We start from the raw sequence: 9,137 nt of genomic DNA, 5'->3' as shown, positions 1-9,137 counted from the left end.
ATGTTAGAATTTCCTCTAGCTAGTTCCATTCAGATCTGGCTTACAAGAAGATTGCAGAATAACATTCTTGTTATGATTCTTTCTGCATCTAAACATAAATTTAATAAACATTTTTCTTTGCTGGAGATAAGGGAGCTGAAGCAAAATAATTGTCAACACAATTGAAATTGAAGCCACGGCTCTGAGCTTTCTAAGATGCAACGTGCAAGTGTGATTTTATGTGCAAATGTGGGTTTACATGAAGGAAGTGTATCATTTTCTAAATTTATGTTTTGATGATGATTTTATCTTAGCAAGAACTCTTTAGGTAAGTTTTTAAACATTTTATTCACTGTAACTCTTAGAAGCCTCACCAGAACCAGATGTAAGGAAACAAAATTACTCCAACACACAGATATAATTAAAATATGTCCACGTTCCTACATACAAGAGTACAAAAGTAAAATAAACAGTTGAAAGGTATTATCTTTCTCATAAAGGATTTTGATGTTGGGATGTTAGTGTTTCGATATTACCTAAACAGTAATAAGTACCTCACCCTGTCCCTGGAACCCATGAAAATGCCCTTAAATGGATATAAAGAATATAAAGTTACAAAAACTTTAAAAATAAGAAAACTAATAATGTATAGATAGAGCAATTTCTTCCTAATAAATGTTATGTTGAGAAAACCTAATTTGTATCATACAAATAATGACATAAATTTTTCATCTTTGATGACAAATTTAGATAGTAAAGCATATAACAAGTAGCATAAGGAATTAAAGTGTCTCTGTTTACCTTTTTTTCAAAGAAAAGAGCCCTGAAACATGATTTTTATTTACTTAACTTACTTTAGCAAAGCTATATATGGAGGCCCATATAGCCTAGTTTATTTAGCCTATTTGTTTTGAAAGTAGCCTATTGAGGTGGCAAGACATAGTGCTTGAAGAGTAGAAAATCGTTGATTTCTTCCAACCTGTACTCAGCCCTGTGAAGTCCAGTCACCTAACCACCCCACCACCAGCTATCTGTGCATGTTTGAACCATGCATAATGGTATAATATTGTATTGTCCCCCGCATGTTCAGAAGGTTGGAACAATAATAATGCAGTTGTGTGTCATAACATGTTGTACCCTCATGTACCTGCGTGATTGCCATTCTGGTTGAATCTCAGGTCCTTAGCATTGCATTTTCTTCTCTCAAAGGTTTGTGAAAATTGTGATACGGTCTTCAGGCTCCTGTGGTCCTACACTGACTTTCTCCTCCCTCTGTCTTGTGTACACCTAGGAGTGTGTGTTTGAACAAAGACATTTCCCTTTAAAAAAATAAGTAAATTTAGTATATACCCTTGGAGTTTATTCATTGAACTAGGGTACAAAGGCTGAAAGTTTCTGAAATAATTATGCCTAGATTTTCCAGTCTGTGGCTTAAGACATTGTATCTCCTCACTTAGGCCCAATTATGCTTATGATTTCTTTTTATATTATTAAGGGAAATAGTTTCTTAAAAATTCTTAAATCCCAGTGCTTCATTTTCTTTAGAGCATACTCACTGACCTAAAATTAGTTTTCAACCCTTCTCCTAAAAGAGAAAAAAACAAACTGTCTCTCTCTCTCTCTCTCTCTCTCTCTCTATATATATATATATATAGTATATAATACACATATTTTATATATATATATATACACACACACACACAATATATATATATATTTCTCCTATATTATTTTATTTCAGCATTGTTATACCTATAGGGAGAGATTTAATTCTGTATGACCTGCATATATGTACATATTTAAATGACACAATTACTCTGGTACTCAATTTGTAACTGCACTGCAAAGGCTTTGTTTTATAACTTTCAGTTTCATTCTAGCAAATATTAACTATTTTATAATATTTTTGAAAACTCAAAAAATGATTTTCATATGACACTTTAGATAATAGGGTGAAATACACATGCCATGCTTCTTACATGAATTAAATATCTCAAAAGGGAGTGATTAAAATGGAAATACTAAGAAGAGTCTGAACAATTCTTGTTAGACTCTGACCTTGTCAGCCTCTGATGAAAGGGAAAGGAGTATTAGTGAGGTACTACTTTTAGGGAGTTTACAGATTTTCTTTCCTTTTTTTATTGTTTTTTTAAATTACTAAAGTGAGCATGCACTCATTGAAGAGAGAGAAAAAGAGAGAAAGCGCCTTCCATACAATTAAAATGCAATCTCTTCTTCCCATTTTGGGGATTTAGAGCATGCATGTACAGATGCTAGACATATTTTTTAGGGTGCTGGGTTTAGGACTTGAATAGTACAGTCAGCCATGTTGCCACAGTGACCTTACCCACCATGCCACCAGTTGACATGATTTTTTTCTTTCTTTCTTTCTTCCTTTTTTTTGTTATTGGTTGTTGTATTTTTTCCAAATTGCCTTCACACAGATATAATTTGGAAACAAATACATAATTTGAAAATTGGTTTTATTACATGTGTTTTATTTACAACATATATTATCATTTCATTAAACCATATTCTAAAAATTCAAGCCACGATCGCATATATATTTGACATTCTCTATTCAATTCTGTTTAATTCCCATCATTTCAAACCATTTATTCTAAATTCTCATGAGTCTTTTGTACAAGTAAAATAACTTAAATATTTTATGATTCCATTTAAAACTGTTATTGATATTCACAAGACTAATTTTTTTGATGGAATCAATAACTTTAGACAAATATCTAACCATGGTTTAAAATATTGCTATGTGAATATTTAACTGGAAAGCAATTTAAACCAAAAAACCCTTGAGCAGTTTCCAAAATTCATAATATCAGTTTTATCTTTATTGAAATTCACTACAAAGTAACTACATTAAACTTATATAACAGGTACTTTGTAGGAGCTAACTTGGGGAAAATAAAAAGCTCCTAAATCCAAGCCAATATATACACAATAATTGAAGCATAGCAAATTTGAGGCAATAATGTACAGAATATATGACAGCAGTCCCATAGATTATACCTGTAATGGAACTGAAAACTTTCTATAGCATACTGAAGTCATAGCCAGCCACATTACTCATGTGTTTGTGGTATTGCTGGTGTAAACATACTTACTGTGCTACCAATCATATAACAGCATAGCACATTTGATTATGGAATGCACATAACGCTTGATAATATTGAAATTATTGTGTCTGGTGTATTTATATATGATAACCTACTTTTTATCACTAGTTTAGAGTGTGTTTCTATTTATTAAAAAAAAAAGTTTACTGTAAAACAATATGTCTGCATATGACAATAGTTGCTTATTGACCAAATCTTTTAATTGAAGAATTTATATTGTGGTTGATTTAATATCATGTTTTGTTCATTGTGGTTCTTCTAGAGGGGCAAAATTGGCGGTTGAAGAAAGTGATGTTGACTATAACAACCCTGTGTAGGCCTAGGCTAATGTATGTGTTTATGTAGCAGTTTCTTTTATAAAAAAATAATTATTTAACATTTTTAAAAAATTTTAAGAGGTTTTTGCTATAGGGTGTGTTCGCCAGAAAGACAGAGAGAGGCAGAGAGACAGAAAGTGAGAAATCATATTCTGTGGGTATGGTCATGCCGCAATCCTATTTCCTCCATTCTCCTCTCTGGATCTTGGGCACGCACACACATGCACCCAGCGTGAGTTTAAGCCACTGGGTCCAGGACTTGAATCGTGGTTGACTACATGAGAATCCAGCGACATAGCTATTACACCAACTGCTGGTCCCTATTTAACTTTATTATTTCAGTCATTTATTTTAATTTGACTTGAGAGAGAGATAGGAAAATTGAGAAAGCAAGCCACCAGGCCCAGGATTCAAACCTTGGTAGGCCATATGGTAGCGTTCAGTGCCTTAACTACCATGCCACTTGATGGTACCCTATGTCTTAGTTTTATTACTAAAGTCTAATAAATACAAACAGGGACCAGCAGGTGATATGGTGGTTAAGGCACTGGATTCCCACATGACTGATTGTGGATCTGGTCCAGGACCTGGCAGCTTAAAAAATCACATGTGCATGCCAAAAATCCCAGGAGAAAAATGGAGGAGAATGGTTCGTGCCATGGCCAATCACAATGGGGGTTGATTTCTAACTTTTCTTCTCTCTGCCTATTTCCAACAAGTGCACACAACCTATGGTCAAAAATAAATAAGTAGGACTAGCAGTTGGTGTAATGGCTATGTTGCTGGACTCCCATGTAGTCGACCGTGGTTTGAGTCCCGGACCCGGTGGCTTAAACTTACACCGGGCGCATGTGCACGCATGCCCAAGATCCCAAGAGGAGAGTGGAGGAGAAGGGATTGTGTAGTGGCCATCCCCCCTGGGGGGTGATTTCTCGCTTTCTGTCTCTCTGTCTCTCTCTGTCTGTCTGGCGAGCACACATGTCCTATAGCAAAAACCTCTAAAAATTTTTTTAAGAGATATGATAAAGAGTAAGAATAGAAAGAATATTTTTGTACAGCTGTACAATGTGTTTGCATTTTAAGCTACGTATTATTACAAAAGGGTAAATATGTTAAAAACCATTGAAAAGTTTATAAATGAAAAATGTTACAACAAATTGCGTTTATTTATTATTGAAAAAAGATTTTTTTAATAAATTTAGTGTCATCTCTGTGTATAGTGTTTATAAAGTCTACAGTAGAGTAGAGTAGTAGGCTTTTACATTCACTCATCACTCACTCACTGACTCACTCAGAGTAACCTCCAGTTCTGCAAGCTCCATTTATAGCAAGTGCCCTCTAGCAGTGTACCATTTGTTATATCTTTTATGCTGTATTTTTACTACACCCTTTGTATGCTTAGATGATATTTAGATACACCTACACTTAACATTTGTGTTACAATGGCCTATAGCTCTTAGTACAATAACAACCTGTCCAGGTTTTAGCCTAAGAGCAAGAGGCTATACCATACAGGCTAGGTGTATAGTAACCTATAGAACTTAAGTTTGTGTAAGTGCACTCTAGGATGTTTGCACAATGATGAAATCACCTTACAGTGTATTTCTCAGACATGTTACTATTGTTAGGGACACAACTGTGTGTCAAGGATGTAAATACTAGATGAAGAGCCAGAATAATGAAAGGTACAAAAAGGTGTTAGCACTGACTTGACCATCAGTTGTAAGACATGTAGTTAGCGTGGTACTATATTGTGCATACATCTGAGTTATCTATTTAAATACAATAATAACAATACCAAGAGGGCAAATACAACGATGAATTTCTAATCATAGAAAATCATTAATATAAAGAATATTTACATCTAACTACATCTGTCACAGAGTAAGGAGTGAGAATCAGATGTGATACACTGTAGTGTAGATTTGGGACTAGCAAAAGATGAAATTATATAAAGCTCATGCTATTTTAATTCAGAATGTGCTAGCTAACAATATTCTCCATGGTAAAATTGCCCAAAGACCAGAATAATCAAAATATATGAAATATGAAAGTGTAAGCAATATCTACAAATAGATCTCTAGATAATTCTAATGATTCTTACAGAAGAAATTTATCTATAATAAAGTTTGAGCACATTTCAACAAAAAATATTTCCTTTATTCCCCTTCATAAAAGATCAATTTGAATTCTGTTGAGGATCAGATGATTTTTAAAATGGCTTCTAAACAAACAAAGGAAAGAAAGCCTTTCTATTTATCATAGCACACTCCACACCCTTTTGTTAATTGAAACATAGAAAACTTTATCTATCCTCTCTTCCCACTTGTTACTTAGAAAATTACACTCCAATCATTGAAATTTAGCCTCATTAATTATCTCCGGCGTATCTTTATATTTTATTTTCTATTATTTAATACGTAATTCCTCATTTGAATTCCTATGTTACTATGAGACTGCTCAACAATAAAGAACTAACACCAAAGATAATGTTTATTGCTATCTACGTTTTCAAGGTTTCTTTCATGATCAGTTTATAGTCTTCATTTTAAAGGAATTCAGCTCATTCTTATGTGTGTGTATGATATATATATATATATATTTAGAGAGAGAGAGATAATGAAATAAAACACCCTACATGTTAAATAGCTATTGTGTCAAAGATGGTAGAACTATTCATAAAAATTTTTAAAAGGTATGAAAATGCATGCTATAAAAGAACTATACATTGATTTCAAAAATTTTGGGTACCAAAATAAACTCAAGGTTTAATTCCAATATTTCTGAACTTTTGAAATTCTCTCTTACATGTATGTACACACGTAAGTGCACATACATATTTACTTTTAATATACTTGGATTTCCATATATTTTCTTGTTGTTTCGTTGTTCTTTTTTGTTTTGCTATAGGGTACATGTACTTTCCAGAGAGATACAGAAAGACGGAGAGAGATCACCCCCTTCCAAAAGGGAATGACCATGCTGTAGTCCCTTCTCCTCCAGTCTCCTCTGGGGATTTGGAAATGCATGCACATGTGCAGAACATGACTTCCAAACCCCGGATCCCGGACTCCAACTGCGCACTTGGCCATTTGGGATCCAGTTTCCTTAATCTCCACACCACTTGCTGCTGGCCCTAGATTTCTGTATTTTTAGTGAAAATGAACCAAAAAAACCCTAACTGTCTAATAATCATACCCAAGTGAGTTCTGTAATTGCAGTATTTGTCTTTCTCTAGTATAGTATCTCTTATTGTGATGTTGTGCATTATCTTTGTCAATATGGAAGTATTCATGTATTAAGATATGAGTGTTCTGGTAAGAATTTCTTCTTTAATATTTTATTTTATACTTTAATTTACTTTTTACATTTATTCACTGTACATCACCACATTTCTATCTGAACCATTGTTATAACATTTTTGGAGTGGTGAGGTAACTTCTGACCACACTTGTCTTTTAAAAGAATTCTATTTTGGGTCTGGTTGCTTAGCACAGCAGGTAGGTTTCAGGTGTGCTTTTGTACTGCCTAATGGAGCTCTCACATAAAGATTCCAGCATACAAATACTGCTCCAGCTCTGTTTTCTCTTTTATAGGGCAAGCATGACAGTGCATTTTTTTTTTTTTTAGCAGAACTTTAAAAACAAGTTGGGCATACCACTTTCATAGTCATCCCTGCAAAACCAGCTGTCAGCCAATAGGTTCCTTTAATCTATGGATTGACAGTCCCTTCTGCAGAATAGAATTAGGGTTAGAGTCCCAGGGTAATGGCACAGAAAAGATGGACAATTACAACCAGCTCTGTAAATCTGAGCTCTGGAGCTGCCATTGCTTGTTACGAGAACAGTAAGGATGGAGAGGAATTTTTCACTTCGTAATACCAAGTGCCTTCTTGGCAGTAGATAAGCCTTTGCATTATCAAAGAAGCACAGTGAAACTGTAGAACAACCCATATGAAGAACTTTTGTACATTTTTTCTAGAAAGTATAAAATAAGGAGGTCTCACCTGTGCATTATCTTGAGTGAGGTTTCCATATAAATTCTAAGAGGCCTGATATGAATTCTGTCAGACACAGGCACAAATCTTGTTTGCAGTATGCGGAATGTTCTAGGAATTCTAAATGGTTGAGACAAGTTGAAAAAAGCGCACATATGTACCTGATTGATATTTAGAACTTTGTTTTAAATTTTATTCTCATAATAAAGTTATGTCCACGTTAATATTTATGACATTTTGACTTCTTTTAAATAAGAAGCAATAGAAAGAAATTGTAATCAATTGAATGAAAATACATAAATATTTTTCTTTTTACTTTTACCCTTGGTATTTCTCCCAAATACTCTGCTCTGTGTCTTTGATATGTTATTCTTTATTCTCCCCCGACTCCAGTTTCTCAGGTGTTCATGTTTTCATTGTCAGTCATGGTGAGCTACTTCTATTCATCCTAGAAACATTATTCTTTATTTATTAGTGTTAATTTTCTATAGGACATGTGCAGCAATTGGAGAGAAACAGAGACAGAGAATGAGAAAGAGAGAAAAAGAAAAAACAAAAGAAAGAAAGAGAAAGAGAAAGAGAGAGAGAGAAAGAGAGAGAAAGAGAGAGAGAAAGAGAGAGAAAGAGAGAGAGAAAGAGAAAGAGAAAGAGAAAGAGAAAGAGAAAGAGGAGAAAGAGAAAAAGAAAGAGAATGTATAAACACCGCCCCTCCCAGAGGAGAGGACCACTCTAGAATCTCATCTCCTTCATTCTCTTCTCAGAATCTTGGACACACACATAAAGGTGTCCCGGTGTGTTTCAAACCACTGGGTCCAGGACTTGAACCATGCAGACAACCATGAGGAACCCAGTGCATTAACTATTATGCCACCTAGATGACCCCAAAGTATTCTTCGTTCTTATTATACATATTTCCATTTCTTTTCCCATTTCTTCATGGATCCAATTCATTCATCAAGCTGTTCTCTGGGAGGCTATCACCCATTCCATTTAGACATAGTTCCTCTGTGAAAGTATTGGTCATCTATTTTGTCATTAATATTTATGACATTGAGAACTTTGAAGACTGAAATCACTTTATTATCTTATTATCACCAGTGACAAACACATTGCTTAGCAAAAGGTAGTGATCATCATAACAAATGAAGCAAAAGTTTGAAAAAAATAATAAATTGATCAATAAATAGATGACCTGGGACCAGCAGTTAGCGTAATGGCTGTGTTGCTGGACTCCCATGTAGTCGACCGCAGTTCAAGTCCCGGATCCGGTGGCTTAAACTCACGCCGGGCGTGTGTGCGTGCGTGCCCAAGATCCCGAGAGGAGAATGGAGGAGAAGGGATTGCAGCGTGGCCGTCCCCCCGGGGGGGTGATTTCTCACTTTCTGTCTCTCTGTCTCTGTCTGTCTGGTGAGCGCACACACCCTATAGCAAAAACTTCTCCAAAAATCAATCAATCAATCAATCAATCAATCATTGAATGACCCAACTTACAGAAGGCTTATTCTTAGAAAAATAGACATATACCAGAATCCTACGGTAAGCAATTACTTAGCAAACACTTAGAAGATAGAATCTCCTTTCCAAGAAAAAATAGAAACATCGACAAGCCATTTTTTTCCTCCAATAATAGCAAATACACTAAAAAAGATACTACAAAACACCAGATCTTTAGATTCAATCTGGGGACCTTCAATTCAATCATAGTTGAAA

At 34.7% G+C, this 9,137-nt stretch overlaps 1 pseudogene; it reads left to right on the top strand.

The window, feature by feature from the left end:
* Positions 1 to 7,197: 7,197 nt before the first annotated feature.
* Positions 7,198 to 9,137, top strand: part of LOC102474650 (40S ribosomal protein S25 pseudogene) — a 57,833-nt pseudogene continuing 55,893 nt past the window's right edge.

Source organism: Tupaia chinensis, unplaced genomic scaffold (assembly GCF_000334495.1).
Source record: "Tupaia chinensis unplaced genomic scaffold, TupChi_1.0 Scaffold143696_1, whole genome shotgun sequence".
Taxonomy (NCBI): domain Eukaryota; kingdom Metazoa; phylum Chordata; class Mammalia; order Scandentia; family Tupaiidae; genus Tupaia; species Tupaia belangeri.
This window is presented reverse-complemented; position numbering and strand designations above follow the sequence as displayed.